Consider the following 21583-nt stretch of genomic DNA (forward strand, 5'->3'; position numbering starts at 1 on the left):
AGGATGGGAAAAACAGAAAAGGAAAATAGTATGTAGGGAAATGTTGAATGTACTAGATTATAGATTGAAAAAAGTTTTTATACTTTTTAAATAGAGTCTTTGTAAAACTAATGCTTTAGATTTTAAGGATCACAGAGGCCTCTTAAATGCTCTTCTTTGCCTTCACAACTTTTAAAAAATATAAAAAATGAAATATTCTCAATTCTCAGGCCAGATTCAGGTCTAAATTTGGCTTTCAGATAAGTTTGCTGACCCCTTTACTAGATAGGCAAATAATGCCTTAAATATATAGTGTATAGATAGCTGGGCTCCTACAGACACACACACACACACACACACACACACACATATACACACACACATATAAAAGAAAAGAAGCAGACACTTTACTAAAAACTTTAATACCTGCTATCTAGCTCTACTTCTGCTATCCACTCCTCCAAAAAATATATATATATACTTGAACAAATATACTGAAAGATTGAAGATTGTGTGCCTGGGACTTACACTGATTATATTGAATTTAAAGATGAGAAGAAAATACACTTTATGTATCAGTCAAAAATTCCAGCTCATATATAAGCAAAAATATCAGGATGCCATTAGTCTTCTCAACAGCAGAATTTTTACCCTACTGAACACTGTTAAGACCATCAGAAAACATGAGCCAAATTTAAACCAACTCTATTAATTTCAAGTTTGAAGTCTCAGGAAAACAATTATGGACATGAAGCTACTCAGGGAATACTTTTCATGAGACCACCACCATCATTATCATTATCTTCATCATAATCCTCATTACCACTACCATCATCATCATCAGGGCTATATTTCCATGCATAACTGTGAGGGTTTTTAAGAAGATCGAATGAGATAATCCCTGGCAACATTTTAAAAGTTGGAAGTGCTTTAAAGGTGTAAAATATTGTGGTCATATAACTTAGTGTCCTTTTCCTGAGGCTCTCTTTCCCTTGTTTTGTTCAATGTTATCTCTTGCTCAGTCAGTTCAGAGCAGTTTCCAGAGTATGTGAATGCAAGCCAACCTGTGTCTTGTCCAGCATGTCTGCGCTATCACCAGTATTACTTTGATCCTTTTTTTCTAAAGTTGAAGCATAGGTGATTTTAAATGATGTGATAATTTCAGATATACAGCACAATGATTCAGGTATAGCTATATATTTGTATTATTTTTCATTATAGTTTATTACAAGACACTGAATATAATCCCCTATTTGATACAATGGATCCTCATTGTTTATTTTATTTTATGTATATTTCTCTTAATCCCAAACTCCTAATTTACCCTCCCCCCACTTTTTCCCTTTGGTAATCATGCATTTGTTTTCTACGTCCATGAGTCTATTTCTGTTTTGTAAATAAATTCATTTGTGTCATATTTTAGATTCCAAATATAATGGTATCTGTCATTCTCTTTCTGACCTACTTCACTTAGTAAGATAATCTCTAGGTCCATCCATGTTGCTGCAGATGACATTAATTCATTTTTATGACTGAGTAATACGTTGATGCTGGTTGTAAAGTGCTAACACTTGCATTGTTGAAACCCTTATACTGTCATTTAGGCTTGAATATGGATCACTGCAAATGATAAAATGGCAAGGTAAGCCAATCCTCATAATCATATACAAGTTCTTATATGTTGTCACAAATACTGTGGCAACAGAATGAAATACATTTTAATTCTGTCTGTTCCTGCACAATTCTAGCCTTGTCTCTGAGAAGCAGTTTTGCCACATGAACATAATTCATCTTAGCTTGTTCTTTCCCATTCTCCCTTTCTTGTAACACGAAGGAGGAGTAGGGAATGAAGGGCACTAATGAGACAGCCGCAATAAATTATGCCCTTCAGAATTTGTAGTTGCCTTTGGCCTCATCCAGCTTTTGTTGCTGACCCTTGGACTTTTTCTGCTTGCAGACATTTCTTCTGTCTTCATTATTAGTACATTCATCAGTGCTGTTCTCCAGTCACGGTTCCTTAGGAATATTCACAATCATCACCTTCCTGGTTGATGTGCTCTAGAGGTACATACAAACCACATTAGTCATAACTGTTGTGATAGAGCAGCATAACTTGGGTAGGTTTTGAGAATCTAGATCTGAGTTGTCCAATAAATCAGCCAATAGGTACAAATGGCTATTTAAAATTTGTTTAAAATGAAATAACATTAAAATTCAGTTCGTCCGTCATACATGGGGCTCCCCAGGTGGCACAAGTTGTAAAGAATCCACCTACCAAGCAGGAGACACAGGCTCAATCCCCGGGTAAGGAAGAACCCCTGGAGAGGGAAATGGCAACCCACTCCAGTATTCTTGCCTGGAAAATTTCATGGACTGAGGAGCCTGGCGGGCTATACAGTCCATGGGGTCACAAAAAGAGTCAGATACAACTTAGCAACTGAGCATAAATGCCATCATGCTAATCACATTTCAAGTATTCAAAAGCCACTAGCGATGAGTGTCTACATTTTGGGTTTTAGAAAGCACACATATGGAACATTTCCATCACAGTAGAAATGTCTGTTGGACAGTGCTACCCTAGATTCACAATAGTCTTTGCAATAGCATCATATGATTAAAAAATTCAGACAATATATTTGATATATTTCACATATTTTATTGCAGACTAGGAAGGTATATTTTAAAATATGTTGCAATTATTTTAAGCATGTTGTTTCCCCGGATTAAATAAATTAGAAAATGTTTTGTCCTTCCTGTTTGGAGTAAAGGAAAACAAACAAACAAACTGGTATTTCATGGAACGCACTTTGAAGAAATATGATAGAGGACTAAAAAATTAATTTATTTTACCAAAACCTAGTACAATCTCGTGGATGATGCACTTACTGCATATAAAGCATTTTAGCTTATAAACATAAATTTAATAACTTTCAAAATCCACATTTACCAACAGATGCTCTTTAGCACATACAAAGACTAGTGGAAGCTCTATGCTTAGCTAATTAAAAAATGCAAGGCCTCTTTTTGTTTGTTTTTCATGGGGGGAATTAAGTAAAACTTCACAAATTCTAATTTGTATGTAACAGTAAAGGCTTGTTGCTTATAAAAGTTACTAAAGTTAGCTGACATGCATTAATAGTATCTCATAGAAGTTCTGTTCTAGAACTCTAAAAAGTGGTCCATAACAAAGGAATTATTCAATATTTTAAAAGTCACATATCTGTTAATGTATATCTCATTAGCAAATGTGTTGAATTACCACAACTTGAATAAATAGAAATTTGTTCTTAATGCAATATCATTATTACATGGAGTTGTTTTGTTCCTCTTACATATTAATATTTAGTTAACTCACTGATAAGGTTGCTCTTAGTGATTACAATGGCTGTTTATTTGGTTGTGAAAAATTAGATGGTTTTGACATGACTGATTAAAAGCTGATCTGCCTCAGTTCTTCAATATAATCAGATTCTTGGACCATCTTAACTTGGTCACCATTAAAAAAAGGGTTTTCAAACACCCATATAAAGTTATGTCACTAGAATGATAGAACCAGGATGCAGGCACAATTATTCTGAAATAAAATCTATTGTTTTATAAAATATCTCTTAATAATAGATTTAAGCATGAAATTAATGTTATGGTATGTGAATTTTCTGTAGAAAAAACGAAGATACAACATTGGCGAAAACAAGGGTAAATACAGAACCAAAGGGAGCAAGGAGGAGTTTTTATCCTGAAACAGAGACAAAAGCATCAGCTCCTCCTTGACAGGGTTAGCATCTCAAGAGACACAGTAGGACTGTGTATGCATTCTGAATATATAAAAGACAACCTTTTTGTGGGTTAAAAAAGCCTGTCAAAAATCAGAAGACAGTGAATCACAATTAAACTTTGCTCTTTCCAGCTGATATGAGTTGTTGGGAATAGCTAACAACCGGAAAATATAAGACATAAGAAGGAACGCATGTAAGAATTAAAGATTTTAAAATTTAAAAAATTAAAAAAATTAAAAAATTAAAAAAAAAAAGAAATATACAGAATATGTTAAACTTTTTCACAGGATTCAAGTTGTCTGTGGTAAGAACTTTGCCTTTGCCATAGACCTTCATCTATATAAATGAAGATGGTTTACAATTAAGCTAAATTACATGTATGAAATGGAATGCAAGCCAGTATAAGACTATGTAAAAGACACACATCTATGAAAGAAAAGTCCTGAGTGAAAGGACTTTGTAAAAGACTTCACTGTTGAGCCAGTAGTTAAGATTCTGCCTGCCAATGCAGGAGATGTGGGTCCGATCCCTGGTCTGGGAAGATCCCATATGCCCTTGAGCAAATTAAGTCCACATCCCTAAAGCCTCAGCAAGAGAAGCCACCGCAATAAGCCTGCACACGGCAGAGAAAGAGTAACCCCTCTTCCCGCTTGCCACAACTAGAGAAAAGCTGCAGGCAGCAATGAAGACCCAGCACAAACAACAACAACAAACATTATACAAGGCATTTCTCAGCTTACAGCAAGAGGACAATATACTGCCTGGGAAACTCTCAAACAGTTCATGAAGAGATATTGTTGCCTCCTTTCATTTATCTTGTGTGTGTGTGTATTAGTCACTCAGTCATGTCCGACTCTTTGTGACCCCGTGTACTGTAGCCTGCCAGGCTCCTCTGCCCATGGAATTCTCCAGGCAAGAATATTGGAGTGGGTTTCCATGCCCTTCTCCAGGGGATCTTCCTGACCCAGGGATCGAACCTGGGTCTCCTGCATTGCAAGCATATTCTTTAATATTTGAGCTATCTGGGAAGCCCCTTATCTTATTTATTACTTACTTTTGTTTCATTTAAAATATTACTTCTCTTTAAATCAAAGGGATACTTATCAATTGCAAAGATTAGGAACAATTAGAAATGAGTAAAGAAAAAAGTGTCTGTCCATGAGTTGCCAAATTCAGAGTTTTTTGTTGTCAAGTCGCCAAGTTATATCCGACTATTTGCAACCCCATGGACTGCAGCACGCCAGGCTCCCTTGTCCTCCACCCTCTTCCAGAGTTTGCTCAAACTCATATTCATCAAGTCAGTGATGCTATCCAACCATGCATGAGCTATGACTCTCCTCTCCTCCTGTCTTCATCTTTCCCAGCATCAGTGTCTTTTCCAACGAGTCAGTTCTTCGTGTCAGGTGGCCCAGAGTATTAGAACTTCAACTTCAGCATTTCAGTCCTTCCAATGAATATTCAGAGCTGATTTCCATCAGGATTGACTAGTTTGATCTCCTTGCAGTTCAAGCTTTTTAGGGGGTTGTTTAGTCTCTCAGTTGTGTCTGACACTTTTTGCGACCCCATGGACTGCAGCACACCAGGCTTCCCTCTCCTTCACTATCTCCCAGAGTTTGCTCATACTCATGTCCATCCTACCATCTCAAAATTTGGCTTATTAAATTGCCAAAGTTGGAAAGAATATTTCAAGTTTTCATTAATTCTCTAATTTAACTAATCATGAATTTATTAATTTATTCATTCATTACATGTGTCTATATATGTATCTATGTTTGAAAGTATGTATATATGTTTATGTATATTTATTTGCTTGTAATTTCTTACTGAATATTTTTGGCTGTCTAGGTATTCAAAGCAGCAAGTTGAATTATTTTAATTGAATATTGAATTAAATCCTGTCGGACAGTTATCTTTATTTACTTGTTAAAAGTAAATAAATATGTAGGGGAGGGTGGGAGAGAGAAACTGGAAGTTTGAGATTAACATATTCACATTTGTATATATAAAATAGAGCTACTCTATAGTACAGGAAGCTATAATTATTCAATATTTTATAATAATCTATAAAAGAAAAATCTGAAAAAGAATATATATATGCATATTCAGTTATACATATAACTGGAGCATTTTGCTATACATCTGAAACTAACATAACACTGCAAATTATGTTTCAATTTAAAATAAAAAAAGTTAAGTAATATCAGCTGTCTATCTTACATTAAAATTTTTCTTGAATCCTGTCCAATTTTATCTCAAGACTAAGTCCTACCTTACATTATTAAAGATACTAAATATTAACTACTTTTATGTTGTTTTTGATAATTTGCATCTCTTTTTCTTTTTCTTTTTTTTTTTTTGTTGATGCATCTCTTTTTCAATCACATACCTTTTGGATATGGCCTTCCAAAGAATATTCAGGATTGATTTATTTTAGGATTGACTGGTTTGATCTGCTTGCAGTCCATGGGACTCTCAAGAGTCTTCTCCAACACCACAGTTCAAAAGCATCAATTCTTCTTCAGTGCTCAACTTCCTTTACAGTCCATCTCTCACATCCATACATGACTCTTGGAAAAACCATAGCATTGAGAAGACAAAATTTTGTTAGCAAAGTAACATCTCTGCTTTTTAGTATGCAGTCTAGGTTTGTCATAGCTTTTCTTCCAAGGAGCAAAAATCTTTTAATTTCATGGTTTCAGTCACCATCTGCAGTGATTTTTGGAGCCTGAAGAAATACAGCTTCTTACTGTTTCCACTGTTTCCCCATCTACTTGCCATGAAGTGATGGGCCCAGATGCCATGATCTTAGTTTTCTGAATGTGGAGTTTTAAGTCATTTTTTTCACTTTCATCAAGAGGCTCTTTAGTTCTTTCCTTTCTGCCATAAGGGTGAGAGATGGCAACCCACTCCAGTGTTCTTGCCTGGAGAATCCCAGGGACGGGGAGCCTGGTGGGCTGCCATCTATGGGGTCTCACAGAGTCGGACACGACTGAAGCGACTTAGCAGCAGTAGCAGCATAAGGGTGGTGTCATTTGCATATCTGAGGTTATCAATATTTCTCCTGGAAACCTAGATTCCAGCTTGTGCTTCATCCAGCCTGGCATTTTGCATGATGTACTGTGCATATAAGTTAAATAAGCAGGGTGACAATATACAGCCTTGACAGATTCCTTTCTCTATTTCAAACCAGTTTATTGTTCCATATACAGTTTTAAATGTTGTTTCTTGACCTGCATACAGATTTCTCATGAGGCAGGTAAGGTGTTCTGGTATTCCCATCTCTTGAATAATTTTCCACAGTTTATTGTGATCCACACAATCAAAGGCTTTGGCATAGTCAATACAGCAGAAGTAGATGTGGAATTCTCTTTCTCGATGATCCAATGGATGTTGGCAATTTGATCTCTGATTTCTCTGACTTTTCTGAATCCAGCTTGAACATCTATCTGGAAGTTCAGGGTTCATGTACTGTTGAAGCCTGGCTTGGAGAATTTTGAGCATTACTTTGCTACTGTGTGAGATGAGTGCCATTGTGTGGTAGTTTGAACATTATTTGGCATCGCCTTTCTTTGGGATTGAAATGAAAGCTGACCTTTTCCAGACCTGTGGCCACAGCTGAGTTTTCCAAATTTACTGTCATATTTAGAGCAGGGCTTTCACAGCATCATCTTTTAGGATTTGAAATAGCTCAACTAGAATTCCATCACCTCCACTAGCTTTGTTCATGGTGATGAAGCTTAAATAATAATTCATATTTTGAAGCTTAAATTATAATTTTTTGTTTTTTGACATGCCTGTTTATTACTGATTTTTAAAAAATCGCTTGGATAAATTTTGTCTTTTTGTTCCATAAAAAACAGAGTGCCTTGAGCAATTGTAACTGATTATGCTTTTTGCTTTCTTTACTCTCAATAATGTTACAGTTCTGCACAAATTGATTGCAGCAGGTGGCATTAGAGTTGACTCCCATGGACTCTTCTTCCTGGGTGTTGTGATAGTACTGTCCCTCATGAGGTTTACCTGGCAAAAAATAGTCTTTCCTGACTCCATCCGATAGCCAGGAAGGAATAGGGGCCTGCAGGCCAATAAACCAGAGGAAGTGAATCCTATCAACAACTGCCTGAGCAATTTTGAAAGCCAATTCATCTTTAATTGAGCCCTAAGATGACTCCAGTCCCAGCCGACACATTTTGCACCTTTGTCAACTCCCTTAGCCAGAAGTCCCAACTAAGCTGGCCTTGGATTCCTAACCCACAAAAATTGTAATAAATGCTTATTGCTTTGTGCTCTGTCACTTAGCTGTGTCCAACTCTTTGTGACCACGTGGATTGTAGCCTGCCAAGAATTTTCTGTCCATGGAATATTCTAGGCCAGAATACTGGATGGAGTTGTCATTGATTAAAATATGAAGATTTACCTAATTCAAGTGAAAGCTTTACATAAGAGGAAATATTGCTGTTGTTCAGTCACTAAGTCATGTCTGACTCTGCGACCCCATGAACTGCCAACATGCCAGGCTTCCCCGTCTTTCACTATTTCCCTGAGTTTGTTCAAACTCATGTCCATTGAGTCAGTGATGTCCTCCAACCATCTCATCCTCACCTCCTTCTCCTCGTTTTTCCCCAGCATCAGGGCCATTTCCAGTGAGTTGGCTCTTGGTACCAGGTGGCCAAAATATAGGAGCTTCAACTTCAGCATCAGTTCTTCTGGTGCTTTGTTCCAGAATATTCCTTCTGGAATATTCCTTCTGGAATATTCAGGGTTGAATTTCTTTAGGATGACTTGTTTGATCTTCTTGCTCTCCACAGTACTCTTGAGAGTCTTCTCTAGAATCACAGTTTGAAAGCATCATTTCTTTGGTTCTCAGCCTCCTTTATGGTCCAACTCTCACATCCATACATAACTACTGGAAAAACCACAGCCTTGATTATATAGACCTTTGTCAGAAAAGTGTTGTTTCTGCTTTTTAATACTTTGTCTAGGCATTTCATAGATTTTCTTCCAAAAAGAAATTTGGGGGCTGCAGTCACCATACGCATTGATTTTGGGGCCCAAGAAAATGAAATCTGACACTGTTTCCACTTTTCCCCATATATTTGCCATGAAGTGATAGAACCAGATGCCATGATCTTAGTTTTTTTAAGCTAAATTTTAAGCCATATTTTTCACTCTCCCTTTTCGCCTTTATCAAGAGGATCTTTGGCTCTTCTTCATTTTCTGCCATTACAGTGGTATCATCTGCATAACTGAGGTTGTTCATATTTCTCCTGGCAATCTTTATTCCAGCTTGTGCTTCATCCAGCCCAACATTTCATATGATGTACTCTGCATACTAGTTAAATAAGTAGAGTGACAGTATACAGCCTTTAGGTAATCCTTTCCAAATTTTGAGCCAGCCCTTTGTTTCATGTCCAGTTCTAACTGTTGCTTCTTGACCTGCATACAAGTTTCTCAGCCAGCAGGTAACGTGGTCTCATATTCTTATCTATTTTTGTATGGCAAAACCAATACAGTATTGTAAAGTAAAATAAAGTAAAAATAAAAATTAAAAAAAAAAAGAATATTCCACAGTTTGTTAAGATACACACAATCAAAGGCTTTAGGGAGACATTTAGTATCAATTTTTGAAGGTGATTGAAATATGAAGATATGCCTAATTCAAGTGGTTTTTATCTAAGAGACAAGATAAAGTAATTGAATGTAAAGAATGCTGAAGTCTTGAATAGGAGTTGTGAGAGATTAAACTCTTATTCTATGGCCTCCATAAGACATAAGGAAAGATAATTAACATCAAAAAGAACTAATTAAGGGGTTTCTGGTGTTCAAGTGGCTAAGACCCCACTCTCCTTATTTGGGGAACCTGAGTTCAAATCTTGGTTATGGAACTAGATTCCACATGCCACAACTGAGATCCAGTACATCAAACTAAATAAACATTTTTTAAAAAGAAATAATTGAGAATGAATAAGGACAGAATGGAAGATAATATTTTCCTGAGGGTACATAAATATGGGAATTAATGAGAACTGAAACCTTATATAGAAATCACAATGTATAATTAGCCCAGAGGTAGAACTATTCATTCAGTCCTATCACTTCATGGCAAATAGATGGGGAAACAATGGAAACATTGACAGACTTTATTTTCTTGGGCTCCAAAATCACTGCAGATGGGAACTGAAGCCATGAAATTAAAAGACGCTTGCTCCTTGGAAGAAAAGCTATGACCAACCTAGGCAGCATATTAAAAAGCAGAGAATGCTGACCAAGGTCTATATAGTCAAAGCTAAGGTTTTTCCAGTAGTTATGTATGGATGTGAGAGTTGGACCATAAAGAAGGCTGAGCACCAAAGAATTAATACTTTTTAACTGTGCTGTTGGAGAAGACTTTGCTGAAGCTACAATAATTTGGCCACCTGATGTGAAGAGCTGACTCATTAGAAAAGACCCTGATGCTGGGAAAGATTGAAGGGTATAATAGAAGATGAGACTGTTGCATGGCATCTCTGAACTACGGAGATGAGTTTGAGCAAACTCCAGGAGATAGTGAAAGAGAGGGAAGCCTAGACAGAGACATTCCTTTGCCAACTTAGGTCCGCCTAGTCAAGGCTATGGTTTTTCCTGTGGTCATGTATGGATGTGAGAGTTGGACTGTGAAGAAGGCTGAGCGCCGAAGAATTGATGCTTCTGAACTGTGGTGTTGGAGAAGACTCTTGAGAGTCCCTTGGACTGCGAGGAGATCCAACCAGTCCATTCTGAAGGAGATCAGTCCTGGGATTTCTTTGGAAGGAATGATGCTGAAGCTGAAACTCCAGTACTTTGGCCACCTCATGAGAAGAGTTGACTCATTGGAAAAGACTCTGATGCTGGGAGGGATTGGGGGCAGGAGGAGAAGGGGACAACAGAGGATGAGATGGCTGGATGGCATCACTGACTCGATGGACATGAGTCTGAGTGAACTCTGGGGAGATGGTGATGAACAGGGAGGCCTGGCGTGCTGCAATTCATGGGGTCACAAAGACTTGGACATGACTGAGTGACTGAACTGAACTGAATTGAAACAAACCTTTCACTGTTCTTGGGCTGACCTGATGGCTATAGATTGTGGGAAGGCCAAATGACAGTGTCATACAGCACTCATACACTGTTCACCACAGACCTTCTTCACCTGCAGGAGGTAGAGGGAAGACCTTTGAGAGATGCTCCAGGTGAAAAGCATCTTTCTGGTTGCAGGACAACAGCATGGGCTGATTGAAGCAAGGAAGGGGAAGCCAGTGAGAGACATGCCCAGAAGCTTCTGGGGTCTTCCCAACGTGCAGCACGGCAGTCTCCAGAGGGCAGATGGAAGGATATCATGGTGAAAACATCCCTCCTGGTGATAAGGGTTAAGACCTTCACTGGATCCATCAACAACCACCCTCTGTGGCACGGGTCCCCAACCTTGGGGCGACAGACCAGTACCTTCTCTCATATCAGAGGCAACATTAGATTAAAGTGCACAATAAATGTCATGTGCTTGAATCATCTCAAAGCATTCCTCCCCCAAACTCTATCTATTAAACGTATCTTCCAAGAAATTCATCCCTGGTGCCAAAAAGTTGGAGACTGCTGCCTATGGTTTATCTTCCAAAGAGTAGATTGGGATATCAAGATTTTATCTTTAGTCAAAACAGTAATCTTATTTTCAGACACTGATTTTTCCCCTACACTATATCCTTGATTTCTACATGCATAGAATTATTGCTGTGAAATAAAAGAATACTGCATGTGTGAAATGTTATTTTCTTTAGTAGCTTGATAACTGTGGCTTCCATGGTATAATAATGACCGTTGTAAGCATTCATGTATACTACTTACTATAAAAGAATGCATTTCTAGTTTTGTATGCAATTTAATGCACAGTCTGAGGCTGTTAATTGCATAATTTGGGTCTTCTATATTTTTGTTTTGTCTAGCTCATGTCAACTTTTGAAAGTGTCTAAGTGCAATTGTTGCTGAATTGGTTTGCTTTTTGGTACTGTTCACTGAAATAAAAGTTGCACAAGCAAAGAGAATTTTACCTTTTATTGATCAATGTCTTCAAAGCACCTGGAAGAGAGCTTGAAGCAAGGTAAGCCTTCAAGAAATGTTGGCTGATTAATGTGATTTTCCATTAAGTATTTTGACTTTTGCACTTCAAAAAAGTTTATTTTCATGATTATCACAGACTTTGAGTTTTTCTTTTAATCAACACAACACTTTTCAATATATATTATTAATTCAATGCTTAGAATAATATTTTGAGTGGTCTTGAAATTGTGATTCCTTCTGGGTGTTTATTCAAAGTAATGATTAAGGGATGGGACATGAGAATAGCCTGTCTTGAGTGCATCGTTTATAGAGATTTAACAATAGTGCTTTAGTTAAAATTCAGCCTTTCCATTATCATGATAAACCCGCTTATAAATGATGTCAATGATGAGGCATACCTGTTGCCAGGGCACATGGTTCACGTGCCCCAGGCCTTGAAGCTTATCTGTTTATTTCCAAAATGTCTTTATTTATTTTGCTTTCTTTCAAGGGAGAAGGATTGGATTTTTTGATGAATTAAGTACCTTTTGATTTATAAACATCTACATAGTTCATAATAATACTTGGCTGAATTGGCAAAAATTTGTGGAAAAAAAAAAAACTATGTAAGTAAAACAGAAAACAAGTTACAGACTATTAACTGCAACCCAGAAACGGTACTGTGTCATTGCAGACAATAATCTCCAGCCAGGAGAAAGCACTGACTTGATTTTCCACTGAGAACTAATGTTTATCATGATTGACACTGACATGAGTCGAGTCTTAACTGTGTATGTTTTTGAGTTGGTTTCTTCCCTGGAATGTTTGTGAAACTCATTCTTGATGCACATGGCTGTAATTCATTAATTTGTTGGAGTTGCCTGGTCACTCAGTAGTGTCTGACTTTTTGTGACCACATGGACTATAGCCTGCGAGGTTCCTCAGTCCATGGGATTCTCCAGGCAAGAATATTGGAGTGGGTTGCCACTCCAGTATTGGAGTATATGATGAAAATACATTTATATATTTACATTTAACTATCTACTGCAGAGAGAGGTGCTTGTTTTTTTTTTTTCATTTTGCATTTTTATGAATATTACTGCTATGAATATTTTCATACATTTTCGGTATAAATACATGCACAATATTCTTTGGGAGCATATGCTTGCTAAGCCCTAATTCAGTTTTGGTAAATACTTTCAGATACCTTTCCAAACTGATTGTCTCAATTTATACTTCTACTAGCTATGTCTGATAAAGTGTGTTTTACATGATTGTTGTTGTTATTAATAGCAATCTTTTGATATTTTCTGTGCTAGTGGCCATTTATTAGAAGTAGAATTGCATTAGAATAATTTTGTGAATTATTAGTTTTAATTCATATTTTCCTACTGGTTCATAATGTGCACGACGCTTCAAGAAATATTAATTACACTTGGAGATGGTCATGTCTCTTCTGTTATTCTTGAGAGTGAGTTCTGGGTGAATCTTGTTAGGGCTTTAATTGGCTAGAGGTTTATTGTCATGGCTACCTTTAAAAACAATAGCTTCAAATTCCTGTAGATTTAACAAATGTTGAGGGTAAGGACTGATGCACAGCAGAGTTTTATTCATTTCCTCAGCTACCATAACCCATGGGTGGTTCTGTGCTCCTGAGCCTTCATAGGGTCTCTCTGCAGGACTTGACTGGTCCACTTTCCCTGATTAGATAACCATTCATGTTACTCTGTGCTTACTAACCTGCTGATGAGGGTAGGGAATTCCTAAAGCTATCTTCATGTCTAGACCTATGATGCTGAGTCATAAGAAAGGGGCTTTCTCAGATATTCTGTCCTCCTCAGTGTTAAGAAACCTTTTCTGCAACAGGTCTTCAGGTGTTCCTTGGGAGCAAAATGATTTGTTGCCATTTCATCAGTGTTCTAAAACTTTTCTTCATTCGCCATGGATATAGAAAGTGGGTTTATGAGTTAAAAAACATCACTTCTGTCTCTTCACAGAAGCTTTGTTCAACTTTATTCTCCTGAAACTGGGCTGAGGAAGGACCTTATATTTTTAATACAATACAATAGCATTACAAATAGCATTATAATACAATATTGTATTAAAATAGCAATACAATAGCATTACAAATAGCATTTGTAATAACAATACAAACCATTATTCAGTTAGTAGTTTGTTTAGCTCAGAAATATCTATGAGTATAAGCCTCTATAAATTTTGAGGAGGAAAAAATATGAAAATGAAATGGTGGAAGCATTTGCTTTCAATCATTGCCTCCTTATCAAAAGTAGTAATAGGAGGTATCCTCTCACTGTGACATGACAGCATAGCTTCATTTTCTCCTACTTTTCCTTATAAGCTTAATAAAATTTATTATACTTTCGGCTTGACAAACATCATTGCTGTAAAGGTTAAATATAGTAGAATAAATCTCATTAGATTTCAGTGTGGATAATCCATCAGTTTAAAACCTATCCTCCTCAGATTATAAAGATACAGGCCTTTATGTTTAATACCCTGATGTGTGAAGCGATGAAGCAAAACAATTCCTTGGGATTTCAGAAGATGTATATTTAACTGTCAGCATCTATTAGCCTTTTATTCTGCCTTGTATATGTTTTTGTTTGTTTGCTTTATTCTTTTTTCACTTTTTTTAATGTGTCTGTGACACTTCGCTATAGCCTAGAGCTGTGGTTCATCACCTTTTTATTGTCCCGTGTATTCTGTTGTGATTATACCACAATTTATTCATTTATTCAAATGTTGATGAACATTTGGGTAGTATCCAATTTTGGCAGTTGTAAATGTTGATGCTATGAATATTCTTATGCATGCTTTCTGGATTATATGTGCACTCGTTTCTCTAGGGTCTACAGCTGGAAGTAGAATTGCTAAATTGTAGAATATGCATATGGTAAACTTTAGAGAAATTGTCAATGTGTTCTTAAGTATTTTTGTCTGATTTTCATGACCTTCAACAGTGTATGAAAATTCTCATAGATCCCCATCCTTACCAACACTGATAGTGTCAGAATTTCATGTTAGCCAACCAATCATAGTGCAGAAGAGTCATATTGTAGCTTTTATTTGATTTTGTCTAGTTACTAGAGATTGCATCTTTTTGCATTTATTAGCCATTTGAAATTCATCTTTTGTAAAGTTTGTGTATATCCACTTGTTTTTTTAATCTTATGGAGTATGCAAAATTCTTTATATGTCTGTGTAGCCATCATTCTTCAGCTTAATTTTTTTATAGCTTTTAAGAGTTTCTAATTTCAATGTATATACCATATGCTAATATCTCCCTTGGGTTATTTCTTCCATGTTTTGTCTTGGAAATCATCCTCTTTTTCAAGGTCATAAGGATAATCTCATATTAGTTTTCAAAGGTTTTACATGGTTGATTTTCACATTCAGGACTTCAGTCTACCTGGCATTGATTCTCTATTAGGGTGTGATATAAAGGTCCAAATTCACATCTTTTTCTTTATATATATAACCAGGTTTTCTAGCACCAATGATTAAAAATCCTGTCCTGCCCCCACTGTCTGCTAGGCTGCAATGTCCATATCAGTCTTCTGTGTATGTGTAGGTCTAATCTCAGGTTTGCCCCTCTGTTTCATTTGCCACATTGTCAATACCTGCAGTAATACCATACATTTTTTGTTCTTCAGTAGCATTTTGACTATGGTTGGATCATTACATTTCCATATAAATGTAAAGTCAGGAAGTAAACAATATGCATTACTTCTGTTTTAAAATAAAATATATATCCAGCCATGCTATTTATAATGCTAGTCCTAACAATGATTAAATAATTATTATCAATTTACTTCTGGATACTCTTATGTATGCAAACATATAACCAGTGATTATTTTTGTTTCTTCTTTTCTATTTCTGATGTTTTCTCACTGAGATTTTTTGATTTATCTATTACAACACTTGATTTCCTTAGCCAAAAGAAAACAACCTAATAGATGCTTACTGGATCAATTTTCCATTTTAGGGTTCATAAAGGATATTTGACTGAATGTTTGGCTGTCACCCATGAACTACATAATACAGGATAAGAGATAATATAGCTGCCATCCTGGCATTGTTCATGCTGTTGTACAGATGCTGTTGTGCAGATGCTGTTGCTGAGAAAGCAAATCCAAGAGGAAGACTGATGTTTCTCTGTTGGATCAGGATTCTAGCTGGAGTCTGCAGAAATCTCCAGTCAGAGAAGCACACCACAGAACTCTCATTTATGGAACACAAGCTAATTCTTATGCTTGTCCCTTTTGCCTTTGCCATGTTACCAACACCTGCAATAACATCATACTTTTTTCTATTCTTCTTAAGCACATCCTTCTTATGAGAAATACTATCAGACTCATATACTAGTGATAAGAACCCCTTTAACATGTAAAAGTGTATGAATGAGGAAACCTAACTCTGTGTCCTAAAAGTGAAAGTGAAAGTCGCTCAGTCATGTCTGACTCTTTGTGACCCCATGGACTGTCCATGGAATTCTCCAGGCTAAATACAGGAGTAGGTAGCTTTTCCCTTCTCCAGGGTATCTTCCCAACTCAGGGATTGAACCCAGGTCTCCTGCATTGCAGGCAGATTCTTTACCAGCTGAGCCACAAAAGAAGTCCAAGAATACTGTAGTGGGTAGCCTATCCCTTCTCTGCGGATCTTCCTGACCCAGGAATCAAACCAGATCTCCTGCATTGCAGGCAGATTCTTTATCAACTGAGCTATGAGGGAAGCCCTCTGTGTCCTAAAGCCAGTAATATTTTGTACACATCTGTGGAACCATAGAGAGATCATAATGGGCAATCAACTCAGGAAATCACATATAAGCCCAAGTTACAGTTGGTTTTGGCTCATTGCCTGGATGCTGTTATAAATGAAAAGCTATTCCATTTCACCTGCACACTGAAGCATGGACTTGAAGGCTAGTGGAGATCAAGCTCTCAACTGGACAAACTTTGTCCAGTATATCCTGAAGTATACTTTTTTTTTTTCTTCTTTTTCTAAAGAAGGGAATGCCAGAGGTAAAAATTATGCAATGATTTATGGACAATGACTGACCATATGGTGAGAAGGTAAGGGCAATTAAAAATAACAGTTGGTGGGTTCCTCATAAAAGGATCTTGAGATTATTATGTAAAGAACTTTTAGAGTCAGGATCAAGTGAGATAACACATTTGTTTCTTGTGTGAATACTCACAAAAGAGTAATTTACTGCAGAAGAAATGTTCGATAATCAAGAGGGACAAATTTACCAGTCCTGGTAAACATCAGCTTATTTCAATGATGACTATAAAATCAGATCAGTAATCTGCAAGGCAGCTGAGGTCATCATTCGTGGATCAAACAGCATGTATTTCCCCCCACTACATCTAAATAGATCACTGTCATTAATGGGAAACAGTCTCACAGGTTCATACATCACTGTTATTACCCGATGTTACACCATTTCTCTGGAGGATGGGGAACTCACCCAGTGAAAGTTTCATTATGTCTGATTCCCCTCTTATAAATAAACAACTCTTTCTTTTCAGTTGAATAAATGCTATGTTAGATATGGAAATCTTCTTTGATCCCAATGCTTATATAAGCACTAACATTTGTGGGTTTACTGAATGTCTAATTCACTATTATGTATTTTGTACAATAAACAATTTGAATAGAATTTTTGAATAAACTATTCACTTTATAATAGCAACCGAGTAAAATTGATATCCATGAAGTGACTCATGTCTAGGGAATTTGACTTATCATAGTTTTCTCAGAAAAACTTTTCATGTAAAAGTTGAAATGGCCTTTTGAAGATTTAGTAAAGGCATCACTATAAGATGTAAGTATGCTGTCCCACAAAATGTGACTTAGCCAATAAGCAAATCTGTTGGGCATGAATAACCCTTCCCTTGGCAATATTTGATACCATTTTGCCCCAGCTGTAACATATTGTTCTGGTTTTCAAGGATTTGTAAGTGGTCTTTCCTTATAATCAGCTAACAAATGTTTTGTTTTCCATCAGCAGAAATTTGTGCTCTTATGGTTTAAAGGTAAAATTCACCGAGAAAACAAAATCACCATTTATATATAGTCACTGTGCCACTTTGGATTTCATCACCCTTGAATCAACAAAATAAGATATTTATCATCCTGGGTGATATGATTAATCCTGATTGTCAAAGAGAGGGAGATAAAAAAGAGACTATTTTGAAAACATGGGCTCCTCCATTCATTATTCAACTCCTTCATAACCTGTGATAATAGTAAAAGTATAAACACTAATGGCTCAAAGTACCAAGTAATAAAATGTTAAGTGCTGAGATGTTGTTGAAAGGAAAACACAACATGAAATATTTGGGAGATAAAAACATTATAATTAGTGACCATAGCCCTATAAACTGATAAGCAGGCTTTAGTAACTAAATATATTCTCTTTCTTCAAATACACATTTATTAGATCTCTCCTTACATTTCCTTATGACATTCCCTAACGTGGATCTGCAGTTACTTTTCCTTAATGACTATGGATATTTTCTTCTTTCCTTTAATGTGGATATATGCTTTGCTCTTCTTTTTCCTAAACACTTATAAATAGTACATTTTGATAGTTAGCTTCTTTGATAATAGAAATTGGATTTCTATTATCAAAGAAAAGCAGGGCAGAATAGTGACTAAGTAAGCAGAGAGTGGATGTCACTTTGAGATAGATACCCTGACCGATGGTGTACTGGTTACCCTCTTTAGCTTTGTCTTCTGGTACAAATGGACATTTATTATGCACAGAAAGCTATGAACGGAATTTGAGTAGCCAGAGTGATGGAGCTTGATGGATATGTTGACTGACACTCATAACCTTTCTTTTGCCTAAGGTTTGAAAGCTAAATATTGCATTTTTCAGACATCTCTAAAGCTAGAGTTCTGAATGTAAATTAGGTATCACATTTATGAATTGGAAGTGAGGCAGATCCATACCTCAGGAGTATTATTGACAGATAAGGTAGCTTTGACAGTAGTGAATGTTAGCAGAAGCTGGACTCCTTGTTTTAATGTCTAATTACCAGTCTTATGTTCCAAGGAAACAGAGACTGTGGCTCTTAAGAGGCAGAAAATTCTGGGAGATCACATCTTGTCTTCTTGATCCTGGCTGTACTGGTATGAAATTAAAGCCAAAGTTTAGTGATAGCCACATGTATTTAGCATCTCTATTTCTTCTAAGAATTGTGTAGGCATCTAATAGGTCTTTCTGTCCTGCTGGGCTGGAAGAAGCACAAGCTGCAATCAAGATTGCTGGGAGAAGTATCAATAATCTCAGATATGCAGATGACACCACCCTTATTGCAAAAGTGAAGAGGAACTAAAAAGCCTCTTGATGAAAGTGAAAGAGGAGAGTGAAAAAGTTTGTTTAAAGCTCAACATTCAGAAAACAAAGATCATGGCATCTGGTCCCATCACTTCATGAGAAATAGATGGGGAAACAGTGGAAGCAATGTCGGATTTTATTTTTGGGGGGCTCTAAAATCACTGCAGATGGTGACTGTAGCCATGAAATTAAAAGACACTTATTCCTTGGAAGGAAAGTTATGAGCAACCTAGATAACATATTCAAAAGCAGAGACATTACTTTGCCAACAAAGGCCTATCTAGTCAAGGCTATGGTTTTTCCAGCGGTCATGTATGGATGTGAAAGTTGGACTGTGAAGAAAGCTGAGCACTGAAGAATTGATGCTTTTGAATTGTGGTGTTGGAGAAGACTCTTGAGAGACCCTTGGTCTGCAAGGGGATCCAACCAGTCCATTCTAAAGGAGATCAGTCCTGTGTGTTCTTTGGAAGGACTGATGCTAAAGCTGAAACTCCAATACTTTGGCCACCTCATGCGAAGAGTTGACTCATTCGAAAAGACTCTGATGCTGGGAGGGATTGGGGGCAGGAGGAGAAGGGGATGACAGAGGATGAGATGGCTGGATGGCATCCCTGACTCGATGGACATGAGTTTGGGTGAACTCCGGGAGTTGGTGATGGACAGGGAGGCCTGGCGTGCTGTAATTCATGTGGTCGCAAAGAGTCGGACACGACTGTGCGACTGAACTGAACTGAACAGAAGACTCTTAGCTGTGTTAGTTTTATTACTCTTGTTCTGTTGTCATGTAAAACACACACACACACATGTTCAGAACTTGCTTACAAATTATGTGTGGGATTTTTTAAAAATTATCCTACATCTAGTTTTTGTGCAGATTAATATTACTTCAACTTTTTATACAGGAGCCAGGAAAGACTTATTTATGCTGTAAGTGAAAAACAACCATGGCATCTTCCTCTGGCCAAAATGCGGTGACAGGGTAAGATTTACTGTCTTAGCTCAACAACTAAACAGCAGGCAAAATACATGAAACAATAGCTCTTAAGACACTGGACATCAAGCAAGGAGGGATGGTAAGTGGGAGTAATGAGAAAGGATCCACTTTGTCAGTTTCCCATTTGCCCAGTTTACTGCTGAAGACATTTCCTGGCTATGACTCAAGTCTTGGGCAGCAGAAGCCAAAGCAGAGCTAGAAAGCTTCCTTTACTGAGGAGATACAGTTAGGAATCCAGACAAGTGTGGCCAGAATTTGCAGGAAAGAATATCAGATAGAATATGCCTTTGCAGAAAAAGAGCCCTGGACATCTTCAGGAAATCCCTTCAAGAATCCAGCTAAGGGATTTCCCTGATGGTCCAGTGGTTAAGACTCTGTGCTCCCAATTCAGGGGACCTGGGTTTGATCCCTGGTCAGGGAACTAGATCACACATGTGACAACTAAGTGTTCACATGCTGTAACTAAAGATCCCACATGCCCTAACTAAGACATGGTACAGCCAAATAAATAAAATAGTTTTTTTTTATTTTTTTGTAATTTTGATGGATTGTATTTTTAGAGCAGTTCACAGAAATGTTAAGCAGGAAGTTCCCATATACTTCCCACCCACCATCCTATTCCATTCTTGACATTCCATTTCAAAGTGGTGTGTCTTTTACAAAAGATGAATCTACATTGACACATTATTATTATCCAAGTTTGTACTTTACATTAGGGTTCACTCGTATTGTAGGTTCTATGGGGTTTGGACAAATGTATAATGACATGTTGTTGTTGTTCAGTCGCTAAGTCATGCCTGACTCTATTGTGACACCATGGACTGTAGCCTACCAGGCTCCTCTATCCATGAGATTTCCCAGGCAAGAATACTGGAGTGGGTTGCCATTTCGTCCTCCAGGGGATCTTCCTAATCCTGGAACAAAGCTGCCTCTCCTCTGTCTCCTGCATTGGCAGGGAATTTCTTTACCACTGTGCCACCTGGGAAGACCTTAATGGATGTTAGATTCTGTTAAATACTTCTGTATCCATTAACATAATCATGACAGCTTCTTTCTTATGATGTTGATGTGAGGATTACATTGTTTTTCAAATGTTGAATCAGCCTTGCAAACCTGTAATAAATCCCACATGGTCATTGTATATACTTTTTTCATATATTGTTAAATTCTATTTGCTAGTACTTTAAGGATTTTTGCATCTATCTTCAAGAGAAATACTGGCTGTAGATTTTTTTTTTTTTTTTTTTGTAACATCATTATCTGATTTTAGTGTTAGGGTAATGTTGGACTTACCAATTGAGTTAGGAAGTACTCTCTCTATGTCTATCTTCTGAAAGAGATTATGGAGAATTTGTCTAATTCTTTACATAAATGTGCTGATATAAATCACCACTTAAGCCATCTGGGCTGGATTT

Source organism: Capra hircus, chromosome 16 (assembly GCF_001704415.2).
Source record: "Capra hircus breed San Clemente chromosome 16, ASM170441v1, whole genome shotgun sequence".
In the NCBI taxonomy this organism is placed as follows: domain Eukaryota; kingdom Metazoa; phylum Chordata; class Mammalia; order Artiodactyla; family Bovidae; genus Capra; species Capra hircus.